Raw genomic sequence first — 16,215 nt, 5'->3', positions numbered from 1 at the left:
ATGAGATGGAGGGATTTTTGTAGGAGTGGTAAGAGAAATACCAGATGGTTTACTCGCCGACTATGAACTGGCAGAACCTATAATACTATCGGTAGCATAAGATTCTTTACCCAGTGGAGGAGGAACAGTATTCAAGGATCTCAGATAATTTGGTATCTTATCGTAGAGTGTGCCCGATTGGTTATAAACCATATCTAAATATTGAGCACGAGAAATAACTTGCTCTTCGTTCATGACTCCACCTTTTTCCACATCTTATGTTATGGGAGCTAACAGAGATTTGACTAACCATTATTCTAACAACTGATTGGGAACATAAGTCTTGACCAACCTACGAAGACACCTCCATTCATGAATGTGATCCGAAATGTGAGTAGAGCATGATTGTCTGAAGTTAGTCAATTGTTCTATTCGAGTTTCGTATCTGATGGGAAACTAGAAATGTGTGAGGACGGTAGTGGATAAAGTATTGAAGTCGTGAAACCATGCTCTAGGTAATTCAATATACCATTTAGTTGAGGTACTTGTAAGTGTTCATTGGAAAATATGGAGTCGAATGGAATCATCATTAAGTGAATTGGATGAACACCATAGATGATACGTCATAACATGCATCGATGGGTCTTCTCCAAGATTCCCATTTAATTTTGGGATATCAAAAGGAAACTTAGTGGGAATAATCGACCACCATGGCGAATGAGAAATGGGGTTGTTAGTAAGCCGAGTTAAATTTGGTAATTCAAGAGTAGCCACAAAAGGTAACTACCGATTAAAGTCTGGAGGAGGATGGCCTAGATATGAAGGGATAGCCTAGGAAAAAGGCACTTGCATTCTTGGGTAAGGATGGTTCTTATAATAAGGAACCTAGTTACCAGAATATGGAGAGTTTTCATAGCCAACATACAAGTGGTTTTGTTTCCCATCCCCAAGATGGCGATAAAGCTACTGGAATGGTTGGGTTTGGATTTTCTAGCCTTGAAAGTGCACTTGATGTGATCCATATTGCTTCTTGATAGGGGTTTTCATTTCCCCCTCGTATGGGTTGGATTGAGACTACATCAAATTTTGAATAATTTGAACTACCGAAACTTGAGGAGTACCTTGTGCAAGCGATTGATAAGGTGAGGGACCTTATACAGATTGACGAATCAAGATCTAGGGAGAACCAGACACCGTTGGAATAAGCTGTAAAGGTTGGATCACATGTATTTTATTTTTTTGAGGTGTTGACTGATTGGTAGGAATTTGTGATGAAGGTGGTACAGTTAGAGGATTCAGAAATCGATCCCAAAAAGAACCAGGTTGAATGGGTAAAGTAGGCTACCAAACACTGAAATCCATTCTAGGATAAGGAGGACTATAACTAGGTGGATTACCATATTGAGGTATACCAACAACAGGTTTCCCCCTGCCATGGAGGAGGGGATGATGGAGGCAACTACAATCCAGATGGAGGGTACCCAATATAAGAAGGTTTGGATTGTTGAGGGTAGCTTTTCCCACTGATATAAGGGCCAACCTGCTGCACTATTGTAGGTGTAGATGGAGGAAGAGGAGAAAACTGTGTGGCATTCATAAGAGAAGTACCAGACATTATTCTCGAATTGGACGACATGGGATAGATCTAAGAACTGGAAGCCACACCAGAAAAGGTACCAGATAATGACTGATAGGCAGGCGGGACGAGCATGCAACCATATAAATGAGCTTCTAGTGATGTTACAAATATAGATGAGGATTCAACATTTAATGTATCAACCATAGTGGTGGACATAGGCTAGGATTTCGAATCATTTCCAGTCATGGTTAGCAATCCCATGAAGCTTGTCACAAGAGATCTGTAGGTAGGCCCAAAGAATCAGGTAAAGGAGATTGTTCAGTCAATTTAGTGTCCTAAATTGCTGCATAAATTATCAATCCGAGTATCGTAAACTGATGAAGTGTAGTGCACTATATGGGCTAGATGACCCTTTCTTACCTCACTATTTTTGAGTTTATGTTTGTTTTGGACTTTTCTTCTTTTGATTCCTAATGTTCTGCAATGTAAACAAAATCTTAATCTACTACTGCTAAGAACCTAGAGAAATGAAATGAAAGTTAAAAGTGCTTTTAGCCCAATTTTGGAAGTAAAGTTTTTAAACAAGAATGTGAAAAACAAAGCTTCTCTTCTTACTATTATAATTGTTTCCAAAACATGAACTGAAAGGACTTTAAAACTACTATCTACTTAATTACAAAACTAAAGCTTTAAATGAGAAAATAAAATGGGAGTTATATATGATAAATAAAAAATGAAATGAGATTGCAGCTATCTATGATAAACCAAAAATGGAATACTGAAAATAAAATCACTTCTATTGTCTAATCTATTTTTAGAATTAAAGCTTAATAAACAACTGAAGATGGAACTGCAGCTAAACTTAGTGAAGAACTAAAAATGAATTTGCAATTATTCTATGATGAAATTAAGGCTAAATGAAATATTGTTATCACTCTGCTACATAACTTAGGGAGAACTACCTCCTTATAATAGAAATCTTGAGATATTTCATTCTTCATCATTATAAGAAAAGTAAACATGAACATGCAAAGAAAGTCTCACTCATAAATAAGACATTTCACCACTTAGTTTTAGGATTAACCTTCAACTGAAAGGGTTCTTTGAAATATCCATTTATATCATGAGTTACTAAACTAATAAGAAAATGGCATTGAACTACTTAACTCAAAAACTAATGAACAACAATTGTAATGAAAGACTTATTCATAAATACAACATTTCACCATTTAGTTTGAGGATTAGCCATTAATGAAAGGCTTTTGGAAACATTCATTTATATCATGAGTGACTACACTAATAAGAAAAAGGCATTGAACAACTTAATTTAAAATTTAGAAACTAAGAACAGATGAAATAAATCAAATTATTCTACTGAGATCAATTTAAAAACTACAGTTAAGAGACTAGAAAGCAATGAAAACTCAAGGACTATTCTACGCTAGAATACAACTACTCTAAGTTAGTGAAAACAAATGACACAAGCTGCAATATACACAATGTTAGAAAATGATTATGAACATGATGAAAAACACAGTAAATGTACGATTAAACTAAGAAAGACAAACATAAATAAAATGTACAGAAATACAATGTACCCTTGACCACGTAGGGGCCCTCTGCAAGGTCTTGGATTATCAACATGGAATCAACACTTCACACGCTTCAGGTATCCATTGAAAACAGAGTTGTTATATTAAAAAACAGCACTGAGTTTCTCACACTACAAAGCGGAAATATGCACTATTACATAAGCAAAAACTTGAACTTCTTCTGCGTTCTAAACGCTGGTATTTATAGGAAAAATATACAACTGTTTGAAGAGAGAAGTCATCTACAACAAAAAGTGTAGATAGGTAATGTATCTGGAATTCTTGTCTTCAGTTGCCTTGAAACATAAATCTTCTAATAGTGGTTGTTGGATTCTATTTATGTAAGTGGCGGATGAGGTCCTTGGCTTCAGGAGACTGCCTCAAATCCAACATTGAGAATCGTGCAAAAACAGAGTTCTACTAGCCATAGGTTTCTTCCATTGACTTCCCATTGACCAGGGTCCTCCTCATCGATCTTGGCCAAATGGATAGGATACCATCCATGTTCTGATGTTTTCCAAGGCACCCACGTGGTCTGTTTCCTCTCTTGACACCTATAACCTACAAAAGCATGGAGATGGCTGCAGAACAACCGATTAGCTACGGAATGTGGTTGCATTCCATAACTGAAAAACAAAAACCTATTCAAATAAAAAACATAACAATATAACTTGTAAATCACTGAAATATACTCCTTAAGGCAATATGTAATGGATTATGATGATTAAGGATGCATTTTTCATGGAAAAGCAAAGGAAGAAGGATGAGAAAGTTTCTTAAGAAAGAAGCAATTTTGGAACTCAACATACCCCCATTGCAAGACTATTGCATGTCCCCATGCAATCAAAATTGTAAACACCCTCCTTCTACTTCATCTGCTCTGAGACTTCAGCCAAAACATCCAACCTTTTCTTGCTTCTCTTTACTGCAACTGCCATCCTAGGCTTCCTCATGAGGAATCTATATTTGAGGTTAATGAGAGCCTGGTTTAGCTTCCTATTTTTCCTCTTTAATTTTCTATTCTTCTTATGCCACAGAACCAAATGAAGCATGGTGTTATCATGAATGATCTTATCCAGCTTGTTTTGTTCTTTTAAAGCTTCATTTTCCTTTTGAATATGCCTATTTAAGACCTCTAGCTCATAGATTTACTGCTTAAGTGAGCTAGTCAAAGTCTCTTGTGATGTAGTTGGCTGCTTAGGGTTGGATTAAGTCCCTTGACCTACTAATGTATTCTTTTTCTCTATCAACTCAATCTAATCATAAATCTGTTGGTGGATTGGGTCAATCCCTGGAGAAACTCTCTTTGGACTGCTTTCAAATTCTTGTTGAGGAGAGTGCTGTGGGCTCTGCTCAAATGAGATGTTATCTTGGGACTGAGTTGGAGTTTCTTCTCCCAAGTCTATGAACTGAGCCTCTGTTGATTTTTCTTTCTTCATTCCGCCCTTAAGTCTGGAACTTCTCCTCAAACTTTGTGAGCCTATGTTTTCTTCCTCTATAACCTATTGTCTTTTCCCCTTCTCCTTCTCTTTCTTGGATTGTTCCTTGATGTTGACTAATCTCTCAAAAAGTAATTGCTCATCCTCTAATGAAGGTTCAGGAGTGTTTTTATGGATTTCCTCAATTTTTTCTTTCATATTTCTCCTTCGTTTTGTTTGCTTTATGACCTCTGTTAAAGTTTCAGAGAGAGGCTCTTCTTCACTGTTTTCTTTTCCTGAAGTTGTAGGAGTGTTTTGAATTGTAAGACTAGTTTTCCTTCTACTCTTTTTCACTGAGCTTCCTTCTAGTAATTCTAGTGCATCTTAGAAAAAGTTTCTGACCAGAAAGTTCTCCCGTGTGTCTCCTATACTCTTTCAGTGATATTCAACTAGAATTTTTATGAGACCATAGTGATAAACATGAGGTTCTATGTCTTATATTTTCTTTTGAATAGTAGTGGACATTCTCCTTAAGCTATTCAATAGAAAGAATGAGAGATTGATGGTTCCATTTTCAAGGAAATTCATCAACAATATTATGTGATATACATACATGGAACCAAATCTACCCTCGCATGTGATAAATTTTTACAAAATCAATAGCATGCTACTCCATTTACCCTTTAGTGCAGAGATGGTAATTCCTCTCTTAAAAATTGAAGTGTCCATACCCGGGTTTTGGAGAATGACTTTCCAAGTTTCATCATGGAATTCTTTATTCTTGAACCACCTCTCTCCAACTTTTGGTAGCTCAGTTGTTGTTGCAATGAAAGACTCTGTCACTGTAAACTTTATGTCACCAATCTCCACATCCATCCCATCAAATGATCTATCGAATGACTTGGTGACTTCTTTTTGATGTCCATCAAATTTTTCAATGAAGCTCAGCCAACCACCTTTCTTCAACATCCATTTCAACTGAGGATATCCTTCCATATATTTCACTCCTATAGGTTTTGTTCTTACAATGAGACCCATCACTCTTGTTCTCTGCTTTTCTTCAAATTTCCTTCATTGTTTGCGTGTAGAAGACTGTGTATACGGCAGTCGTATATGGAAGCAAAAATAGTTATAGATACAAGGATGAAATAACAGAGTATGTGGAAGGAAAATGATAGATGTGGAAATGAAACATATAGGGTATCTGAAACAGGGAAATATGTGTGAAATAGTGCAAAAGATGTATGGAATGGAGTGGTTGCACACGTAGACTATGTGGAAAGCAGAGTATTGCTTATACACAGATGGAATCGGAAACAAAATGAATGATTGTGAGCTCACTGTATCCGAGTGCTTGTATACATAAGAAGGTTGGAGAAGTAAAAGCGAGGAAATCTGTGTAATAAGTAACAATAAAGTTGTGAAGAGTCGTATCCAACTGGTTTAAGTCATGTAATTAGCCGTTAAACAGGTGTAATGGAGAAGTACAGTGAAGTACGAGTTAAAATCGGAGATCAAATCATGAGACCGTTAGGCATTAAAGTTGGAAGGCATGGTGGAATAATCACGACAATCAAATCGCATGATGACAAGTCAAGGAGTAGTGTGATTATACAAATTATACAACTGATGTTTTATATTGCTATTTGAAATAGGTTTTTATTCTTACCTTTAGAACCATACCTTTCCGCTTGCTAACCTTTTATTTTTTTTCTTTTTCAGGTTCTTAGATGTTGATGTGTCTTCAAAAGTTGTTTTCTCCTCCTCCAATACCTGTATATGAAATTTATTATGAACTGGCCTTTTTATTTTTTTGAGCTAATGATCAAACTGTTACTGCAGATTCAGATTGGCTACAAAACAGGATTAGCTATGAAACTGGAACAGTTGCAGAACATGAGAACAGTTGTGGAATGTAAAACAAAGAATAAAATGTGACTTTATGAATGAATGAAATGGAGATGACTTTGTGGATGAAATATGACAGAATGAAAATGAGAAATGGATATGGAAGAAATGTTGAAGAAGAAAAATTTATTGGTGGAATGTGTTGGTGGAGTGGAGTGAAACTTGCATAAATGAAACATAATGAAAATGAAGTAAAACAATGAATTTTCATAATGCATAATGAGTCACCATTTTTTGGAAAATATAGGGTGTCAGAATCTTCTGATTTTCACCCTGTATTTTCTATATAAGCATGCCAAATAGTGATTATTTTCAACCTTATACATTTTTTTTTTTTTTAATCCAAAGATGAAAAGAACAAAGACTAAGTTGGTGGAGAAGAAAGATTCTTCTTCACCAACTTCATTTCAGAATTATTTTGAAAGATCTTGATGAACTCCTCCTTTGAGATTGGTTTTTGATAAATTTTCAACCTATGACCATTCACAAGGAGAGGAGTTTGATGCTCATCTATTGTTTTGATTCTTACTACTCCATTACTGAAATTTTTTTCAATCTCATATGGCCCAAGCCAATGAGTTTGAAACTTTCCTTGAAAATCCTTAAACTTTGAATCAAATAACAGTGTCCAATCTCCCTCTTGAAACTTCTTGCCCTTGATGTACTTGTCACCCCACTTATCCATCTGTTGTTGAACTAGACCAATCCTTTGAACACCTTCTTGTCTGATTTCATCAAGTTCATTTAACTGCTCTAGTATATGCTTTTGAGCTTCTGATAAATCCATCCCCAACTTGACCGCCATCTTGAAAGTCTTAACTTGGAACTCTATGGGGAACAGGACTTGCTTTCTATAAACAAGTTTATAAGGTGTATGTCCTGTTGTGTTCCTCCATGTAGTTCTATAGGCCCACAAGGCTTCAGGAAGCCTATCTACCCAATCTCTTCTATGTAGATGCACAGTCTTGGTGAGGATCCCTTCAATCACTTTATTTGTAGACTCCACTTGACCATTTGCTTGTGGATGATAGGGAGTTGATTTCCTATACTTGATCTTATACTTTTCCATAAGCCTCTCCATAATTTTGGATGTGAATTGAGTTCCCTGATCTGTCACAATTTCTTTTGGAACACCAAAGCGAATAAAAATATCCTCAAAAAGAAAACTAACTATAGATTTTTCGTTAGCAAAAAGTAATGCTCTGGCTTCTACCCATTTGGTGACATAATCAGTGCATACCAATATATAATTTTTCTGCTTGGATGGAGGATTAATAGGTCCAATAAAGTCTAAAGCCCATTTTTCAAAGGGTTTGATAAGTACCTGATGTTGTAATGGAATTTCATTTGAGGGAGCAGGTTTCCCTACCCTTTGGCAGTTGTCGCACCTTCTGACATATTCTTTAGCATATCTGAAGATGGATGGCCAATAATATCCTAAAGAAATGATTTTATAGGCTATCCTCTTGTCAAAAAAGTGTCCACCACACGGCTTTTCATGACATGCTTTGAGAATATCAGGCATTTCATCTTCCCTGACACACCTTCTGATCATAAGATTTGGCCCTATTTTATACAATTCGTTAGTGATCCATGAATATCTTGCACTATTTTGAATAATATTTCTTTTCTCTCTAGGAAATAAATGTGAAGGTAACTTCCCTATAACCAAGTAGTTAGCAACATCTACAAACCAAGGAGTTTGAGTAGTTACTGCAAATAGATATTCATCAGGAAACTTATCCTCAACCGTAGAGTCTTATTTGATATTCTGAATCCTGGACAAGAAATCAGCAACTGTGTTTTGTTTTCCAAGTCTGTCTAGCACATTAATGTTGAATTCTTGCAAAAGTAAAAGCCATATTGTAACTCTACCATTAGTAATATGTTTATTCATCAAATATCTAATTGTAGAGTAATCTGTATGAACAAAAGTTTCATAACCTGTTATATATTGTCTAAACTTGTTAATTGCATGAACAACAACTAAGAACTCTATTTCAATCACAGTATAATTCAACTCAGTGGGAGTAAAATTTTTACTTGTGTAGTAAATGGAAAAAGGAATTAAATATTTTTGTCCCAATACAGCTCCTAGAGCTGTATCTAAAGCATATGTAGAAATATGGAAAGGAAGTTTCCAATTTGGTCCTCTTAAGATAGTTGCTTCAGATATTTTTTCTTTCAAGGTTTCAAATGCTAATTGGCAATCAGGATTCCACTTGAATTTACAATCTTTTGTAAGCAATTTGAAGAGTGGAGATGCTAGTTTGGTAAAATTTTCTATAAACCTTCTATAATATCCTGTAAATCCTAGAAAACCTCTAACATCTTTTTGGCAATTTGGAATTGGCAACTTAGAGATGACTTCAACTTTTGATTTTTCTACTTTAATCCCATCTCTTGAAATGTGATGTCCTAAAACAATACCTTCTGTAAAGATCATAAAGCATTTCTCATGGCTTAGTGAAAGGTTTGTTTCTTTACATCTTTTAAGGACATTTTCCAAATTTTCCAAGGCTTCTTCAAATGTGTTACCATAGACTGTAAAATCATCCATATATACCTCTACACAATCATGTATTAGATTAGAAAAAAAATTCTAGTACTGCTCTTTGGAATGTTGTTGGTGCATTACATAACTCAAAAGGAAGCATTCGGTAGGCAAAAGTTCCGCATGGACAAGTAAATGTGGTTTTATCCTGATCTTCAAGTGCTACTTGAGTTTGATTATAACCACTAAAACCATCCAAAAATGAGAAATACTTTTTACCTGCTAATGTATCTAATACCTGATCTATAAAGGGCAAAGGAAAGTGATATTTCAAGGTTGCTTTATTCAATTCTCTGCAATCAATGCACACCCTCCATTTACCATTCTTTTTAGGCATAATTACCAAAGGAGAAACCCCTTGGCTATCTGAGATTGGGTAAATGAAGTTTACATTGAGTAGTTTTTGGAGCTCTTCTTTCACAATCTCCCTAAGGTTTGAATTCATTCTTCTTTGAGATTTTCTGATTGGTCTACTGTTTTCCTCAATATATATATATATAATGGATACAAGTCTTAGGATCAATACCTTTCATATCAGTAGACTCCCATGTAAATGCAGCAGAATGTTTTTGTAATATCTTGGTTAGCTCTTCTTGTTGTAGTTTCTCCAAGTTTTTGTTTATGTTCAATGTTCTACCTGGAAAAATTTCAATTGTAGAGCTACCAAACTCTTCCATAGAATTGAGAGACATATGCCTAGAAGACAAGTATTCAACATTAGATTTTTCCTGGAATTGTGCATGATCATATTCTGAAGATTTTTCAAAATTTTCCAATGTGTTCAAAATTTGACTATCTTCACTAATTTCTGATATAGTAAAGAATGGTTGAATAACATCTTCATCATTGATCCATTCCTTGTCATCTATTTATGTGATTGCTTTTGTTGGAGGATACAAAGTAGATTTCTTTGTTGAATTACCATCAAAAATGTACATAGCACCAGATCTACAGCTAATAAAAGCATCAGTTGTGACCAACCAAGGTCTTCCTAAGATGACTGGGTGTCCTCCTAAATTATTGTTGGGAGTTAAAATCATAAAAATCAACAGGATATTCCCAAGAATCTAAGGAGACTAAAATGTCTTCTAGCACACCATCCAGTTTGATTACTGATCTATCTGCAAGTTGCAGTAAGGTAGGTGTGTAAAGAAGATTAGGAAGTTTAAGCTACTTCATAGTCTGTCTACTCATAATGTTTATTGTTTCCCCTAAGTCAATCAATGTGTTTGGAATTTCAATCCCATTTATGTGTGTCTTGACAATTAGACTTCCAGGATCTACATATTTTTGCATGGAAATCTTTCCCATCATGATATCTGCTATTTTTCCTACCAGATGGATTCTTTTTGTGTCTCTTGGTTTTCTTCCTGGTCTTTTGATGCTCAACTCCTTTATTGTTTTTGCTAGAATTGGGATTTCTCTAATGGCTTGTAACAAAGGAATTTTGATACAAACATTCTTCAATTCATCTAAGAAGTCATAATTGGGCAAAAAGATCTATTTTTCTACTCCTCTATAAATTTGTAATCTCTCAGGAAAAGGAGGTGTAGAAGTAGATGCTGATTGCTCAATTATAGTTGTGTTTATTGACTCTTTTTGTTTTTCTTTTTCAATGTTTTGGTTTTGGAGGGATATTCCCTCAAAACTTTTATTGACTTTTAGAGAATCCTCCTAAGAAGCATCTTGTTCTTGAATATCTATAAAAGGTTTTTCCATTTCTAATATCCTACCAGATCTAAGTTGAACATCATTAATATCTAAAGGAGCAATCATGTAAGTAGGAAATTGTTGTCCTTCTACCATGTAAGCATTTTGAGGGTTCTTATTATTGGGGTTTGGCAATGGTTGGGCTAGTACTTGATTTGGTTTTTGTTGAAATGGAAGTAATAGTTGAGGTTTTTGACTTTTTTGTGGAGGTTGTTGTCGAAATGGCAATGAAAGGTGAGGGATTTGATTTGGAAGTTGTGGTTGCTGATTTTGTTTCTGATTTTGTGGGGGAGGGTAGCTCTGATAAGATGGAGGATATTGATAATATTGAGCAAATCTCCCATAATGATTTTGTACCCCTTGTGCCCATGGTTGAGATTGATACTAAGTTTGAGGTTGAGGCCAAGGTTGCTACCAAGAATTCCAGTTTGGTGGGGGCTGGAAATACATTGGATTGTTAAATCCTTAATTTTGTTGCCCCTGCCAAAGTATTTTTGCAACAAAACAAAGAGTTTCTACAGAATTTGGGACTACTTCCTCTTGAAAGACACCATTAAGACCCAGGATTGAAGGACAACCCTTGGCCTCGTGACTTTCTGAACAAATCATACAAGTTTCTACAATTTTTGCATCTAGAGGGCATTCCCTTAGAGCTTGTTTCTTTCTGCATTTTGGACAAAAAATGGATAAAGCATCAGCCTTTGTTTTCTGCTTGTTTTGGATTTTGAGGGTGTCTAGTTGCTCGCTAAGGCTCCCTAAAATATCAGTTTTAAACTCATCAAGCATATTGCCAATTTCTGCCCCACTTACAGATCCGGTTGCAGATTTGTTTACTCTAACAAGAGAAGGATCTCTTGGTCCTTTCCCAGTTTTAGATTTCCCTCTTGAGAGATGGACACATAGTTCTGCTATGTAACCCAATGGAAGTTGAGAGATGTCTCTCTTCCCCATCATGTTAAGAATATCTATCCATTCATTTCTAATGGCCTTTAACAAAAGAGCTTTCAAAGTTTCTTCATCTAAATTGTTCATTTTTGCTCTTTTCATATTGTAGTTAAACCTCTCAAGGAAATCCTCTAAGTTTGATCTTCCTTTTGTATCATTTTGAACACTTCATCCTTATGATTGGTAGGCATACAATAATCCAAGTATTTATCCAAAAATGTTTGTTTCATGTCATTCCAAGTTCTAATGGATGGAGTGAAAAGCCCCATAAACCATTTCAAAGCAGCCCCTTTTAGTGTTGAAGGAATAATTTGAGTTTTTGAGAGTCTTCTAGATAGTCATAGGTTCTGCACAAGACTTCAAACTCAAACAAAAATGTTTCAGGGTCCTCACTTCTCAACCCATAAAAATTTGGGAGGACAGAAGGTGAGATGTTTTTCATTGTGGTATCTATTTCCTCATCTACTATAGGGAATCCAAATGAGTTATCTATTTCCCTATTTCCTCTACCTCCTCCATTATTACCTCTACCTCCTCCATTATTACCTCTACCTCCTCCATTGTTTCCTCTACCTCTCCCTCTACCCCCAAATAGTGAGAATTCTCCATCTTGTTCTTCTTCTACCATTATAGTTTCTTGAAAGTCCTCTGGTTCTTCCATTAATGGATTATGGGAGAGAATTTCTACTTCTTCCTCTTCACTAGGTATTCCTACTTCCTCAATTACAATAGGCTCCCCTATAGAGGTGAAAAAGGTCTTCTCTCCTAGGTTTGTTTTAGTAGATGAAGTGGGAGAATCTTCTAATTGAGTTGCTGCCCCTTGAATTACAGGAATCCTAAGGCTAAGAGTATGATTCTGGGATGGAGGTGTGTCCTTTCTAACTCTTGGTGGAGTAGGTGGAGTTGTGAAAATCGAAATTCTTCCCCTAGCTATAAATCTACCCCTAGAATCTCTTTCTCTATGCATGTCATTGTTTTGTTTTATTGTTTTTGAATTTTTTTTAATGAATGTAAGAGACAAGGCTACCTAGTTACACTTCCCCGGCAACGGCACCAAAATGTTTAGTCAATTTAGTGTCCTAAATTGCTACATAAATCATCAATCCGGGTATCGTAAACTGATGAAATGTAGTGCACTATATGTGCTAGATGACCCTTTCTTACCTCACTATTTTTGAGTTTATGTTTGTTTTGTTTTGGGATTTTTTTCTTTTGATTCCTAGTGTTCTGAAATGTAAACAAAATCTTAATCTATTGCTGCTAAGAACCTTGAGAAATGAAATGAAAGTTAAAAGTGATTTTATGCCAATTTTGGAAGTAAAGTTTTTAAACACGAAAATGAAAAACAGAGCTTCTCTTCTTGCTATTATAATTATTTCCAAAACATGAACTGAAAGGACTTTAAAACTACTATCTACTTAGTTACAAAACTAAAGCTTTGAATCAGAAAATAAAATGGCAGCTATCTATGATAAATCAAAAATGAAATGAGATTGCAGCTATCTATGATAAAGCAAAAAAGGAATACTGGAAATAAGATCACTTCTACTGTCTAATCTATTTTTAGAATTAAAGCTTAATAAACAACTGAATATGGAACTGCAGCTAAACTAAGTGAATAACTAAAATTGAATTTGCAATTATTGTATTATGAAAGCAAGGCTAAATGAGGTATTGTTGTCACTCTGCTACATAACTTAGGGAGAACTACCCCCTTATGATAGCAATCTTGAGAGATTTCATTCTTCATCATTCTAAGAAAAGTAAACATGAAAATGCAAAGAAAGTCTCACTCATAAATAAAACATTTCACCACTTAGTTTTAGGATTAACCTTCAATTAAAACAGTTCTTGGAAATATCCATTTATATCATGAGTTACTAAACTGATAAGAAAATGGCATTGAACTAATTAACTCAAAAACTAATGAACAACAATTATAATGAAAGACTCATTCATAAATACAACATTTCACCATTTAGTTTGAGGATTAATCATTAACATAAGGCTTTTGGAAACATTCATTTGTATCATGAGTGACTACACTAATAAGAAATTGAACAACTTAACTCAAAACTAATGAATAGCAATTGTAATGAAAGACTCATCCATAAGTACAACATTTCACTATTTAGTTTAAGGATTAACCATCAACGAAAGGCTTTTGGAAACATTCATTTATATCATGAGTGACTACGCTAATAATAAAAAGGCATTGAACAGCTTAATTTAAAATCTAGAAACTAAGGAACAACAGATGAAATAAATCAAATTATGCTACTGACATCAATTTAAAAACTATAGTTAAGAGACTAGAAAGCAATGAAAACTAAAGGACTATTCTATGCTAGAATACAACTACTCTGAGTTATTGAAAACAAATGACACAAGCTGCAATATACACAGTGTTAGAAAACGATTATGAACATGATGAAAAACATAGTAAATTTACAATTAAAATACGAAAGACAAACATAAATAAAATGTACAGAAATACAATGTACCCTTGACCACAAAGGGGCCCTCCGCAAGGTCTCGGATTATCAACACGGAATCAACACTTCACACACTTCAGGTATCCATTGAAAATAGAGTTGTTATATTAAAACAGAGCACTGAGTTTCTCACACTACAAAGTGGAAATATGCACTATTACATAACCAAAAACTTAAACTTCTTTTTTGTTCTAAACGCTGGTATTTATAGGAAAAATATACAACTGTTTGAAGAGAGAAGTCATCTACAACAAAACACGTAGACAGGTAATGTATCAGGAATTCTTGTCTTCAGTTGCCTTGAAATATAAATCTTCTAATAGTGGCTGTTGGATTTTGTTTATGCAGGTGGCGGATGTGGTCCTTGGCTTCAGGAGACTGCTTCGGATCCAACACAAAGAATCGTGCAAAATAGAGTTCTACTAACCATAGGTTTCTTCCGTTGACTTCCCTTTGACCAGGGTCCTCCTCATCGATCTTGGCCAAATGGATAGGATATCATCCATGTTCTGACGTTTTCCAAGGTAACCATGTGGCCCGTTTCATCTCTTGACACCTGTAACCTACAAAAGCATGGAGATGGTTGCGGAACAGCCGATTAACTACGGAATGTGGTTGTGTTTCGTAGCTAAAAAACAAAACCTGTTCAAATAAAAAGCATAACAATATAACTTGTAACTCACTGAAATATACTCCTTGAGGCAATGTGTAATGGCTTATGATGATTAAGGATGCATTTTTCATGGAAAAGCAAAGGAAGAAGGATGAGAATGTTGCTTAATAAAGAGGCAGTTTTGTAACTCAATAGAGATTATGTCTGAGGTTGAGGAGACGGAAGAGGATTGGTTTGATAAAAATAAATCCCTTCCCAATGAACATGAGTAGAAGGACTAGGATCTTCTTGATGGATCTCTTCAATACTCAAAAGTTTGTGTGGAAGAGGTTCACTGTCAAGCCCAAGATATATTGGTTCTGTCTGAGGCAAAGGAAGAGAGGAGGAAGGTCCCAGATAATCACATAAATATGGATGAAGCTCCTCAAGTTCAATAACCTCAGGAAACAAAGTTTTTGATCAAGGAGATCAAATTCAATGACCTCAAGTAATGAAGTTTCAGGGACTTTTGTTTCAATTATGTCAATGTCACCAACAAGAATAGATGTAGTCTTGAGTTCAGAACTTAAAGGGACAAATGATTTTGAATGATCAATATCAAAGGGAGGGTCAAAAGTAGTTCTTGATGTTCCTGATTCTATATTTTTTGTTTTCCTATGTCTTGGATGACAATTAGGAGTAGGCTCTGGAGGAAGAGGAGGCTTATTTTTCATTCTACGTGAATGACAGGGAGGGGGATTTTGTTCTTCCAAGTTGGATAATAAATTTTATTAACACAAAAATAAATAAATCAAAAAGAGGGTAATCTAGTTATAAAGGATTACCAAGCAACCGTGAGCTGCAATATACACCTTGGCAAACCAATAACTTAACGTATGGCAACCAATCTCCCTGAATGTTGTGTTTGCTGTATCATGTTATACAAGGCAGCAGACTCACACTACAATGAAAAAGGAAATTGGTGAGGGGCGAAAAATGTCACCATAACCTCATTGGTGATGGTCAAAAGAACCTTTTTCACAAAAAACGGAATGTCACCAAAGGTGGAATTGCCAAAATTATGTGTTTTGGTGAGATTCAAATTCTGTCACCAATACTGATTTATAATGATGGATAGCGACTGTCACCATTTCATATGAGAAATGGTGACGGGCCATAGTCTCGATCACCAAAAATTGAATGTCACCATAGGTGGTGTCGCCAAAGGTATAGGTGTTGTGGTGACATTTAAAGTCCGTCACCAATAATGATTTATAATGATGGATAGTGACCGTCAACATTTCATGTCAGAAATGGTGATGGGCCATAGCCTCGCTCACCAAAAATTGAACGTCACCAAAACTATAGGTGTTATGGTGACATTCAAGGTCCGTCACAAGTATTGATTATAATGATGGATAGTGACCGTCACCATTTCATATG

The sequence above is a fragment of the Pinus tabuliformis genome, chromosome Q (assembly GCF_031772625.1).
Source record: "Pinus tabuliformis cultivar Carrire ecotype Pingquan chromosome Q, CPIR1, whole genome shotgun sequence".
Classification (NCBI taxonomy): Eukaryota; Viridiplantae; Streptophyta; class Pinopsida; order Pinales; family Pinaceae; genus Pinus; species Pinus tabuliformis.
This window is presented reverse-complemented; position numbering follows the sequence as displayed.